The sequence below is a fragment of the Eucalyptus grandis genome, chromosome 9 (assembly GCF_016545825.1).
Source record: "Eucalyptus grandis isolate ANBG69807.140 chromosome 9, ASM1654582v1, whole genome shotgun sequence".
Lineage (NCBI taxonomy): Eukaryota > Viridiplantae > Streptophyta > Magnoliopsida > Myrtales > Myrtaceae > Eucalyptus > Eucalyptus grandis.
In genome coordinates this window covers 1,826,274-1,839,113 of record NC_052620.1, presented here as the reverse complement: position 1 = coordinate 1,839,113, position 12,840 = coordinate 1,826,274, and the positions used below count along the sequence as shown (strand labels likewise).

Here is a 12,840-nt window from a genome sequence, read left to right as displayed (position 1 = left end):
TCGAAGATATTATATGCTAGAGAGTGCAAAAACTTGGTCGAAATTCAAGGCCTTGATAGGTTGAATTTTTTTGGAAGAACTGAATATCATTGGATGCGAGTCACTCAAAACAATGCCAGAATTATCTGGAACTTGGATTTATCAATATTATGAGATTGCGGATGAGGAAATGAAGGAATGTGACCAATACTTTATGGACTATATGGCCTTCTCGGATGAGTAATATACTGCAATGATCTACATTTTCTAACGAAGGTACTTAAAGTAGGTAATTGACCTATGCTCTTTTGAGATCTACTGCCCAATTTTCATTTGTATTTCCTGCTTGTGATACCTTTCAAGAGTTATGATCTTGTCATTATTATTTCCGATTGATAGTGTCACCATTGTTTTCTTACTTGAATTCAAGGAATCCAAGGGAGATGTTCATGGAAGTTAATGTGTGCTTTGGCAAAATGGTTCTGCTTATCATGCCAGTAGCGAAAATAAAAGATAAGGCTTTCGTGCATCATTTGACATTTTTCAAGTAAGATCCTTCATCCTATGCAGAAAAATAGAGATTCTCGACATTTGATTGATTTTGGAGTGCTAGAAGTACTGAAAAACTGACGTGTACAGGTTTTTGATAGCATGCCAAAGGTCATTGTATAGGTCAAAGGAAATGCTAAATGAAGGACCCTATATGGCGATCCTTCTGATGTGAGGTTTTAGTTTGCTCTACGCTCATCATGCAATTCATGACTGCATATTTCTAAGGTACACTTAAGAGTGAATTTACAATGCAAAAGAAGCATGTTGATAGGGCATCCCTTAGTATGCATATGCTTCTAACTTGGGATAAAATTTGTCCAACCATTGTGTTCCACCCATTTTATCTCACAAAACTGTCTTCATTAGCAGATTAAGATAATCATATTAGTTTAGAAGTGCTAAATGCAAGTACAAGCTCTTCACCTAGTGGTGTGGTCGTGAGTAAACTAGCAAACAAGGTAGAAGCAAAAACATCTTGAAATATTGGATCAATTGAGAAAATTTGAATTCAAGTTTTTCTTCCCTATGCATCCATGTTCATTTGGTTTGAGTCCACGATATACCTACTCCAAGCCTCCCAAAGAATGCATCTTGATGTTTGTAGAGTGGGTAAAGCCATCTTTCATATACCTGAACTATTGAGTCGAGCAATACATTAACTAGAATGTCTTTTGACATAATTTGCTATGCTGTGAAATGATTGCTTATATTGTGCATAAGCTCTTGTTAGTGCACTTGCTGAAAAGAAAAACACAGGAAGCATTTCCTTAAGTTTCATGAGGAAACTTGTTAGTATCCTATACGCCATTTGGAGACTATCTTGCATTAATTCTAACGCATAAATAGCACATAATGATAAGGAAAAGAATCATACCATGTCCCACAAAAGCAAGCATCTTGAGTTGAATACACTATGCTAATTTGATCAAAGCTTCTGTGGTTGATGATATTAGAAGCCCCATTAGTTGGATCCAGAGAGTTTTAAAAGAATATCAAGTTTGACAAACGGAGTTCCATAAACTTTGGAGTATTATTAGTAGTCCATCAATGTTAATTGCTAGATTGATTTCATCTTACTCATTGGCAGGATTCGATTATCATTCCACTGGTTGATGTTAATGCTGAAATATCCAAGAGAGCTTTCACAAGGCTATTCTAAAAGGAATCGAAATCATAGAAGGATCGGGAGTTCAACATTTCTTGAACTTCTCCAAACACTGAGAATGCATCCTTGGATTGATAAAAGGTTGTTTGCATGTTGTCAGGCCACATTTCCTCTGGGCTCTTTGAGCTCTATCCTTCACAAGCCCTCTTGCAGTTCGCATCCTTGCGATTTGTTCCAGCACTAGTGCTGTGTTTTAGGCTACCCATAGAGCTTTAGTTATGGAAACTAACAAAGGACCACAGTGCATCATGCTTGCGTTTCAACTTCAGTTCAAAAAACCACTGGCTCTCAAGTTCGGCTCCCAGCGTTCTTTCGCGACCTAATGGGCGGTCAACTCAATAGTTCCGACTCGGTTTTGTGAAGTTTGCTCGATTTTTATTGGCAGGTGAAGATAGTGGAGTGGAAATTGGAGAAGCGTTTGCTGGCGATGGTCACAAAGGACTTAAAGTTGGTGCTTTGTCACTTCTATTGGCAGAGGTTGAGGACAGTCTCCTTGTCTTCAAAGCGAGAAAGTTGGTTAGCTTAATATTCCTTGGATACTGCATAGTATGGACAGCTTAGTATTTCCTTAATGTACTCTAGCAACTATTTTGGTAGGCCTTCACTAGGTTGTGCTATTCATTTGTGTACCAAAGAATTCTAATACTATGGTGTGATGGAACTTGGTCATGCTTTAAATGTCAGAATGATATGCTGTCAAGCCTAGTATTGTTTTCATGCACTCTAGCACCAAATTAGTTGCTAAACTGATGATGTGCAATTGTAAATGACTCCTGTTTTGTGGTTAGTGATTCATTTCATGTCATCTTGCTACAGTTTTCATAAATATTTAAGAGCATTTCAAATAGATAAAGGTGACTCAAGTTAGGGTGGTTTGCTGGTTGTCAATCGTGGTTTATTTTTTTTTTTTTTTTAGTCCAGCACTATTTTAATTATCCACATGGTAACAAGGGTTAAAATTGATGGGTTGATTGTTGTTCCTCATTGGATTAGAAGGCCTCACTTTTTTAAAGATACAATGTAATTTCTTGCGCTTTTTGCCTTGATGTATTCTGTCAGGTCAGGTTAAGTCAGCAAGATGTCTTACACGCCTTATCGTGCCTTAGAATTAATGCAATTTGGAGGATTTAGGGACAATGAATATTTGCAAAGGACACTTGCAGGGAATTTCAACAGATGGAACAGACGTATTAGCAAAAGAATGCATCTTGATGTTTGTAGAGTTGGTAAAGCCATCTGTTATATACCGGTACTTTTGAGCCAAGCAAGACATTAGCAGAATGTCTTTTGACAATATCGGCCGTACTGTAGAATAATTCCTTATATTGTGCATAAGCTCTTGTTAGTTCATCTACCTGCTGAAAAGGAAAACTCAGGAAGCATTTCCATTAAGTTTCCTGAGGAAACCTTTTGGTACCCTATATGCCATTTGAAAACTGTCTTGCATTAATTCTAATGCATGAATAGCACATAATGATAAAGGTAGAAAATCGTACTATGTCCAACAAAAGCAAGCAACTTGAGTTGAATTCATTATGCTAATCTGGTCAAAGCTTCTATGGTCAATGATGTTAGCTACCCCATTAGTTGGATCCAAAGAGTTCAAAAAGAATATCGAGTTTGACAAATAGAGACTTGTAAATTTCTTCGTACTGTTAGTAGTTCATTTGATGTTAGTTGTTGGATTGATTTCATCTAACTCACTGGCAGGATTCGGTTATCATGCCACTGGTTGATGTAAGTGCTGTAATATCCAAGAGAGCTTTTGCAAGGCGCTTATAAAAGAAACAAAATCATCAAAGGATGAGGAGCTTGATGTTTGCTGGACTTCTTTAAACTCTAGCAATGCATCCTTGGAATGATAAATGGTGTTTGCATGTTGTCATCCTTCTGGGTACACCAATTAAAGTGTCCATTAAAATTAATAACTTGAATTTGGGAGGGGGAGATGGGGATGTCATTTATGCTAGATAAACTAGGTATGTCGGATGCAGAAATGCTTACTAAATAGTTTAGGCCCTGTAGAATACCATCCCAATGCTGTCAAGCATCTATATAGTTTTCCATAGATTTCTAATTTTGTTTCTCAAAATGTAACGCTTCTTCTAGCTCCTCTTCTTCCTCTTTTTTAATGATTGAGCGTTCCTTACAAGGAGATATTCAATGTATACTAGATTGTAGAGTATAGGCTGTAAAGTTTCTCACATTTTGTACTACTTGAAGTAAATTTATCTTCTTCTGATTAGAGAGGGGCATTTTGTCGCATCATTTTGATTAATTCAGTTCATTGGTGGGAGTTTAACTTACTTGTTAAGAGGATACCTCAGGCTATGCTACATACTTGTATGACAATTTGGTCGAGAGGGATGGAGTAAGGAATCGAAGAAGGCGTAGAGACTAGGAGTGTAGAGGTTGCTGCATCCAAGTATCTTCAGTTCTTATATGACTTTATCTCTTGGTAATTCAAATTCGTAAGAGCTTAGGATTAGATGCCTATCCTTGGCAATTCTTGCTATCTATTCTCAATGGAAAAATTTCGAGAGGAGGCTTTTTTTTTCCCCGAAACATCTAACGCTTCATATTGTCTTCTGGATTTGGAGAACACGGTGTTGAGTGCACTATACTACTCGGGCCAACCCTTGAATGCTTTTTGTTGAGATCCTCAATTGTAGATACTTGTACCCTTGTGATCCTCACCTGAAGTAAGCTTTCATGGATCCACTCCACCTCGAGGTTTCAAAGCGGACAACACGATTCGTTTTTGGATTGAGATAATGGATTGGAGGCTACCAAAAAATTATAGATTCCTGTAGATGACCTACTAGCCCAAAGAAATCCCATATCAAGTGACCGATATCCCTCTCAGTTATCTTGTACCGTTATGACACTTTAATTTACTTAACAAATTTTGACCAACATTTCCTGTTTACTGTGCGTTCTCTATCTTCCCTTTTCTTCTATAATTTTATTGTGAAGAGATTATTCATCTCTCTCTCTCTCTCTCTCTCTCTCTATTGTTTTTTTTTTTTTTTTTAATGAACCCACTTTTCTTTGCACATTCATTGTGTATCGTCAATACTGGCTTCTTCATTATTCTAATCTACTCCAGGTAAACGTATAACATCATTATGCTGAGGTCCTGCTATCAAGGTTGTTGTCTTGGGACTTGAAGATGGTACAGTTTCACTGCATGATGTAGAAGTAAGTTTTCCATGCTATTGCTGAATGTTACCCTCATTACTTCTCAACAAGAAATTCCTTCTGCAAGAATCCTTTATCATCAAAATGTGTTCTTCTCTGATCTCTCATGAGAAATATTTTGAATTGCTCAAAAGCTGAATGATTCAATGCAAATAGCAAGCTTGCTTAATGAACATTTAGCTGCTAAGAGAGATGGCAATCCATGTTTACTGGTCATGTTTGCCAATGTCAAGTAAATATGGACTGTTAGATAGGTCAATCTGAGCAGGATAAGCTTAACAAATCCTATTAGATCATTGAACATGGCCATTTGTTAAACAGATGAGCAAACTAGAAGAGATATATAGCCTAAATGAATTGTTTTTTTTACATGTTATACATTAATAATAGATTCAATATATATGTACATTTTAGGACTTGAATCTAATTGATGTGGTTAATTGCATTCTCCTGTAGGATAGGAAATTGTCACCTTGCTGCTGATGTTGTCATTGATGATTGAAAATGCTTCAAATGTCGATGACAAATTTCAGCATAGCATTTGCAGAGGTGGAGCTCATTGTGAGGATCTACACTCTCAGTCGATGGTGTTAATAGAAACAGTCATATGTGACATGGTCATTTTCATCAAATTAATAGTTTATTTTGAATATTGAAACTCAAATACGTTCAGTCAAATTAAAAAGGTTATGGTGTAGGTGACTCCTGAATGATGGAATTTGTATGTGCTTTAATCATGGTTGTGGGTGGAAAAGTTCATAAATAACTGGTTATGTCATTAAGCTATAGCTGTTTAGTCATGAGTACGATGGCTACGAATTGGTTGATACTACTGCATTTCTTTCTTTGAGACTTTTACAAATTTGTTAACCATCATCCGATTCATGGACTATGTTTTGCTTGGAAGAGGGTTTGTTTTTACATATTACATAATGAATGTTATCTTACCAATCTAGCTTTCTTTACTTAACTATGGATATGTGGTGTGCTGCTTTTTATATGCTAGTGCTTGCAGCACTTATACATGCTGTGGTACAATAGTTTCTAACATGGTATAAATATTAAGCAGAATGAAAAACTATTACTAGGCTTGAAGTCCCATGCGGCAGTTGTGCTGTGTCTCAACCGGGAAGAAGATGCCCAAGTGAACAATTATGCATCTTTCAACTTAAAGGTTGATATGACTTCTTGATCTCGATTCTTAATAGACAATATTTCATTCTTCATATCTTACATGTTTTTTCTAATGCTTTATTTGCACTTAAGTTTCAAACTAAGAATCTTATTTCACTATCCAATAGCTTTAATATTTTCTACCTTGATATATCTTGTTCAGTTAGTAAGATGTCTTAACCTCAGTATTGCATCAGAGAAACAATGCAGAGAGTTAGAGAACTACTGCAGTTTGGAGGATTTGGGGACATCGAATAATTGCGAAGGACACTTGCAAAGGAATTTCAACAGATGGAACATAGGTATCAGCAAATGAGTTAGAAAACTGAAATGTGATAGAATCCTGTTTGCTCATAAAAGTTCTTACTTGAATGTGTTGTTTATTGCTCTTTCATTGGAGATTCTTCACATCAATGCTATATCTACTTTTTCCATTCATAAATGTTCTTACAAATGCTGCCTCAGTGGGAAAAATATGAACTATGGGATAAATCACTACTGGTTTCTGTTGTTTGCAGTGATTGCTTCTTCCCCCCTTCAAGTCTTGTCCTCATTGCTGATATGTGTACCAAATGTGAAATTCTGGATCTCTTCATATGCATAACAGGAGTTTAAGTATGATTATCTAGGCTCAAAATTGGTTTCTGTAAACATTGCAATCATTTAATAAAAAGCTTTTGCTTTTAGGTTTAGCCAACTCTGCAAATATTTGAGCTGAAATAGCCATTTCTTGAATGGTTAGTTTAGAATTTATTGTTAATAGGGTTCGTATGTAGATATTTCTATCCAAATGCCTATTACCATAAAGTTGTACCTATATTTTTCATTCTTTTGCCCGAGTGATCAGAACCTTGAGACTATAATGAGAGAAAGAGAAGGACACCATTTGGGGTTTGGGGTTGTCTTCTGGAGGTTATCCTCAACAATGGTTTTTCAATTACCCTCCATCTAATAGTCTATTTTTTGGTATTTGATCTCAAGTTTGATCACTTGACAATGTACATGGAAGCTTTAGTTGGGTGATCTTATCGGACTGGGCTCTCTGTTTAGCTTGTTACCCTTGTGTATAGAAATACCGATCTCACCTTTCTGATTAAAACCTAATTTGATCATCACACTTTGAAGGAAGCTGCCCAGATGCCTTTCTCTTCTATTTTGAAAAAGAAACTTTGTAAGAATTTATTATCACTATTCCCTCTTACGTCAGTTTCAACATCATCGGATACATTCGCAATTCACTGTCCTTGTATGGGGTATATACCTTTAATCTGAAACTACATATATGATCCAGATATCCACATGTGCAGAGCAGAACTACTTTTTCGTGCTATTCATTTCTTTGTGTGGCTCTATAGGATGACTCTGGATTTGCTTATATATGACTTCTTGATCTTGATTCTTAATGAACAATATTTTATTCTTCATATCTTACATCTTATTTCTAATTTTTTGTTTGTAGTTAAGTTTCAAACTTGAAATCTTATTTCAAAGTCCAATGGCTTTAATATGGGTTTATGGAAGACTTTTGAGATCATCAAGGGATTGGGGGCTCAATGTTTCTTGAACTTCTCCAAACTCTGATAATGCATCCTTGGAATGGCAAAGGATGCTTCCATATCATCCTCCCACATTTCCCTAATTATTTTTTATAGAAGCTTTGCAGAGCTGAAAATGTCCGTTAACTTAAGAGGTTTCCAAAATTCTAAAAGTCTAGTCAACTTGTTTGATATAATGGCCGATGAATTAGACGGTTGTATTTTAAGTTAGTATCATACTTGACACCTGTATGCAAGTCTATTGGAGTCATTATTCAAAGAGAGTTCTTTGTGATTTGGGTTTTGATCTTTATGTTAAAGTGGAAGCAATTCGATGCTTGCCTTCCAAATTTTGTTGGGTTGACAAAGAACTCAGAGATTCTACCTATGGGAAGCCTGTCAGGTCAAAGGTCTTGGAATCAAAGTTTTGCAAGACTGAGATCTTATTCCTATTGGTGGAGGATTGTTGGCTGATCGGCCCGTGGGGCTCAGCTAACATAGCATGAAAGAAAAAGAAAAAGCCAAAGAGTCAAGAGAAAAAAGAAAGAGAGGAGAGAGGACCTGTTCGTGGAGTGAAGAGTGTAGAAAAGGGGAAGGGGGAGAGAGGGGGAGAGAGAGAGAGAGAGAGAGAGAGAGCTTCCCAAGAAGAACACAGGAGAAAAAGGAAAAGGAAAAGGAAAAAGATAGAGAGAGAGAGAGAGAGAGCGTTCCCCAAGAAGAACACACGAGAAGAAAAAAGGGAAAGCGAGTTTCAAGTCCCAGATCGAAGGCCAAACGTTGTCAAAATTAGCTCAATTTTCAGTTTATTGTTTGATAAAATCGAGACTATTAATTGATTAGTTTCGCTCATTGAAAATCTTCTCTAGATTCTCTTTTTTTTTTTTCCAATTGCGATTAAGGTTTCTTGCTCTATTTGTATTAATCCATCTCCATAATGATGAAATACTATTGCAATGTTGATGTTACTATTCTTGATGATTAGTGAAAGTTTTTGAACAATCCATTTTTTTCCCGCATTGAGTTTTCAATGTAAAAATCTTGGTATTATTGTTGCCTTGTTTCTTTAACATTTCAACATTATATTTACTTATTTTGAGATTTATTGTTGGAAAACACTGCTGCTTATTGTTGAGATTAATTCCATTTTGGTCAATTTAGTTTTGGAAAGAAATTGATCATGGATTGAGTTAGTCCTTAGTGAATCATTACCCAATTCTCCCCAATAACATCATTGTTGGAACCGAAGTAGAAAATGTTTCTAGTGTGAAAAACAAGGTCACTAGAGCCCAATTGATGTGCATTTGAGATTGTGCTTCTATTGGGATATTGAAGCTTGATTGATGTTGGTTTAGCTTTGTAACAAAGATTCAGCTCTAACAAAAGGAAAAAAAAAAGACACAAATAGTCTATGAATTTTAGCTAAAGGTGTAATGTCATCCATAAATTTTTCATTAATTTAATGTTCAATCTAATATATATAATAATAATAAATAAGTTCAATACTCATTTCATTAATTCAAATTTAATGAAATTTGTTGATGTGGTTTCCAATCTGTTATGATTTTGATCAATTTGATAATGAGAACTCAATTTGATAATAAATGTATGAAAAAGGTGGCTACTATGGTTATAACTAAACCAAACACTCTGGTAATCCGGCTCGTTCCAAAATCACATATTTATGATGAATGGGCCCAGACAACAAGTTCCATTCATGATATGGCACGATTCGACCTCGCTCGGCCAACCCATCAATCAAATAAGTCCGCGTTCACTCCTGTAATCTTGTTTCTATCTCTTATTCTCTCCTGCCCATTCCTCTTCTGCAATTTTCTTCGCATGATTTCGAATTCCAGCAGATTTTCTTACTCTCTCTCTCACTTTTTCCATTCTCTATCTCGCCCTTCAGCTCTATCCTCTCCTAACTAGCACGGAGCCTTCCTCTCAATCTTTCGAGCTCTATCCTTCACAAGTTCTCTTTTAGCTTGCATTTTCCATCGATGCTTCTATACACTCCTCACGATTTGTTCTAGCCCCAGCATTGCGTTTTTCGGGTGCTTGCAGAGCTTTTTAGCTATGGAGGTTGATGAAGGACTGCAACACGTGCTTCCGTTTCAGCTTCAGTTCAATAAACCGATGGTTTCTCAGGTTCAGCCCCTGGTCAGCATTCTTTTGCAAGTTAATGGGCAATCGACTAGGTTGTTCCAACTCAATTTTGTGAAGTTTGCTCAATTTGCTCAATTTAAAAGGTTTGACGTTGGCAGCAATCCTCTTTTTGAAAGATATACTCTAGCTTCCGAAGATGCTTAGGTAAAGTTAGCTTCAAGTTTCTTCAAAGTTCATCGCAAAGTTAGAATATAACTTTCATTTTGGTAAAAAAATTCAAATGGTGCTTGTTTTGACAGACCTCTCTTGGTGATAACAGTTGCAGCACTAATTCTCCTGACTTTCATTATAATCCTCTTTAGTTTTCAGTTTTTATGAGAGTGCTGCTATTTCCACTAACAAGAAGAATCACGGCAAGGTTTCAACTATTCTAACCTTCTTGGTGCGGAAAACACCGTGCTACTTATGATGACAACAAAATGAGGAGCGAGAATATTTAATAGTGGTTTGTTAGCTTCAACTGGCCAACATCTATCAATCTCATGCTCTTTCAAGTTTCTCAATTAAATGTAAGTACTCAAGAGCAAGGCCTCCCATCAAAATCTTCTGGATCACATCATCACTCACCTCGACCTGGCATATGGACAAAGACTTGAGCAAAGTCTAGTCAATCCTTGACCGTCTATCTTTGCTACCACTTGTCTAGAGGAAAAGTGCCAAAAAAGTTCTAAATGTACTATATTGGTACCAATTCACTCTTAATTCTTTTAATTGGACTAATTTAGCCCTAAACTTTTTCACATTAATACTAATTTAGTTCATCGCCAAGGTCAATTTAAACTGGAAATTGCTAAGATGGACGTCGGCCGATCGATCGACGCTAGGGTGGACAATTTTAATAATTTTTAATAATTTTTTTGAATTTATTGATTTCTTTTTTTTTTCCTTTCCCTTTTCTGTTCGTCGATGGCCATCGCTAGCCACCGACCATAGCCATGGCCGGTGAGGGTCGCCTCGTCGGACCGTGCCTAGGCGAGGGTGAGTGTTAGCCCTCACCAAATCTAGCAAGGCTGATCGAAGCATTTTGAGCAAGAAACTATGGACAATCACAAACTCATTTATAACACGCAATAAATTTTAGAAAATGACGATAAGCATAACCAACTTATACAAATAAACAAACATCTATCCACAACTCGGTTTTCTAGGAAAGACAATTTTCATCACATTATTGTCTAAGATCAATGCGATACATGAGTAGTGGAAAACTGTCATTTATGTAAGTCCTACAAGGGCATACAAGACTACAAGTTGTTGTTTTAACTGGTTCTCTAGTTTAAGGAGAACAAAGTCACATAGTTACTTTTGGAAAACATTTTTAGGACGCGTTTGGTAACAATTTTGTGAGAATAATTTTTTATTAGAAATTATTTTTTCTGATTCTATTATTGGGAACAATTTCTCGAGCAAAAGAATACGTTTGGTAACTACACAAATTTTTATTCTCAGGATAAATTGCATTTGGTAAGATTCTTAAATTTTTTATTACTTTTATTATATTTTTCTTATTTTCCTTTTTCCTTTTCTCTTCTTCTTCCTCCTTTTTGTGACCAATCGGTTGGGCTAGGTTCGGCAAGCTCGCTAGAGGCTAACCTGACCACCTCGAGGCTCGACCTCACCTAGGCGGCGTGAGGTCAGGCTTGCCCTAGCTTGGCGCCGGTCCTCATCGGCCAATCATTGGCCATCGCTGGCCATGGCCAAAGCGCGACCAACCAAAAGGAAGAAAAAGAAAAGGAAAGAGAAGAAAAAAAAGAAAAAATAGATTTGATCTAGGAATTGTTCTGAGAACAAGAAACAATTTTTTTTTTTGTTTCTTGATTCAATTCCAAATCTATTCCTAAGAACAAAAAAATTTTTGTTCTCAAAAACAAAAATTTACCAAATAGATTTCTATTTTTTTTGTTCTCGAGAACAAAAAAAGAACAAAAATTTGTTCCCGAGACTATTATTAAACATATCCTTAGTAAATATATATACTCTATTGTTTCTAATTAAATAATCTAAATAGAATATGAAATATAGTTGATTAATAAAAGCCCTCATCCTTCTACCCACAAGACTGCACTGATAACTAGCCCTAATTTCCATCGAATCATCCCCTTTAAAAGCATTCCAATATAGTCTTAGCCATTCCTTCCGCTTTCCAATCCCACAAAAGCATCACACCAATACGTGAAGTCCATGAGAGCATGCAATCTAAAATAACTTAGGCATGAGGAACTAAACACTGAAATAAGCCAAGAAGCAACAACGGGATCCAGTAATTTTTTGCTCCATTAAGTCTAGTTTTTTTTGTATAACTTTAACGTGATCACGAATACGGTTTATTTTTATTTTTCTTTTCCTAATGCATGGGAAAAATTAAAGAAAAGACAATTTATCGTATCATAAAGTCGAAATATATTGGAAGACTAATTAGGAAGGAAAGTAAAATTAATCACAGCAGAGCAAAAAGGGAGGGAAGGAGAGCGAGCCAAAGGTGAGATTTTCGGGGAGAAATAGAGCGAGGGAGGGAGAGAGAGAGAGAGAGAGAGAGAGTTTGAGAGCGAGGAGCCCTCCGGCAGAAACCCGTCTGACGACTCCCCACCGCGCTCTTGAGCCCGCAGCTCCCGTTCCCCGCGCTAAGTCCCCGGTAGGTCAAGTTCCCTCTTTCTTTTCTTTTCTTTTTTCCCTTTTTTCGTGGGACGAGCCGTTTTCCCGAGGATCCTGGCTCGGAGGCGTGCGAGGCGACTGGACGTGGTCCGATCTATCGAACTCGCCCTCCATTCCCCGCCGCCGAGCCGGGTAGGGACTCTCGGCCGACGCCTCCTCTGTTCGTGCCCGTCTTGCCCCGTTCTGGGCTCGCCAGACCAGGCTTCGTCCTTGTCTGGTTCACGCGAGCACCGGCCCCCTTCGTCTGTGCGCCGCCGTTTTGGGGTCGCTGTCCGTCAATTATTGCGAGGCCCGGCGCGAGTTGGTGGTCGGGTTGCCCCCTTTTAGCCAGTGCGCTTCAAACGTTCGACGAAATGCCTGAACCCAAACCCCGTTCGGTTTAATCTCAACTGCCGAGTTATCCAAAGTGTGGGCAAC

At 37.3% G+C, this 12,840-nt stretch overlaps 2 long non-coding RNA genes across 7 annotated transcripts; both read left to right on the top strand.

Annotated features, from left to right (window-relative positions):
* Positions 1–525: 525 nt before the first annotated feature.
* LOC108956579 lies at positions 526–2,413 on the top strand. Of its 2 annotated transcripts, none has more exons than XR_005546534.1 (2): positions 526–756; positions 1,797–2,413. It is a non-coding gene; the product is annotated as an uncharacterized LOC108956579 (long non-coding RNA). The 2 variants fall into 2 exon arrangements; XR_005546533.1 differs by having other exon boundaries at positions 1,619–2,413.
* A 200-nt stretch (positions 2,414–2,613) lies between these two features.
* On the top strand, positions 2,614–7,666 carry LOC108956925. 5 transcript variants are annotated; one of them, XR_005546530.1, is made up of 5 exons: positions 2,614–2,922; positions 4,806–4,897; positions 5,354–6,071; positions 6,268–6,372; positions 7,530–7,666. It is a non-coding gene; the product is annotated as an uncharacterized LOC108956925 (long non-coding RNA). The 5 variants fall into 5 exon arrangements; XR_005546531.1 differs by having other exon boundaries at positions 2,622–2,922; positions 5,967–6,071; XR_005546532.1 differs by lacking the exon at positions 2,614–2,922 and having other exon boundaries at positions 3,713–4,897; positions 5,354–5,458; positions 5,967–6,071.
* The last annotated feature ends 5,174 nt before the right edge of the window (positions 7,667–12,840 follow it).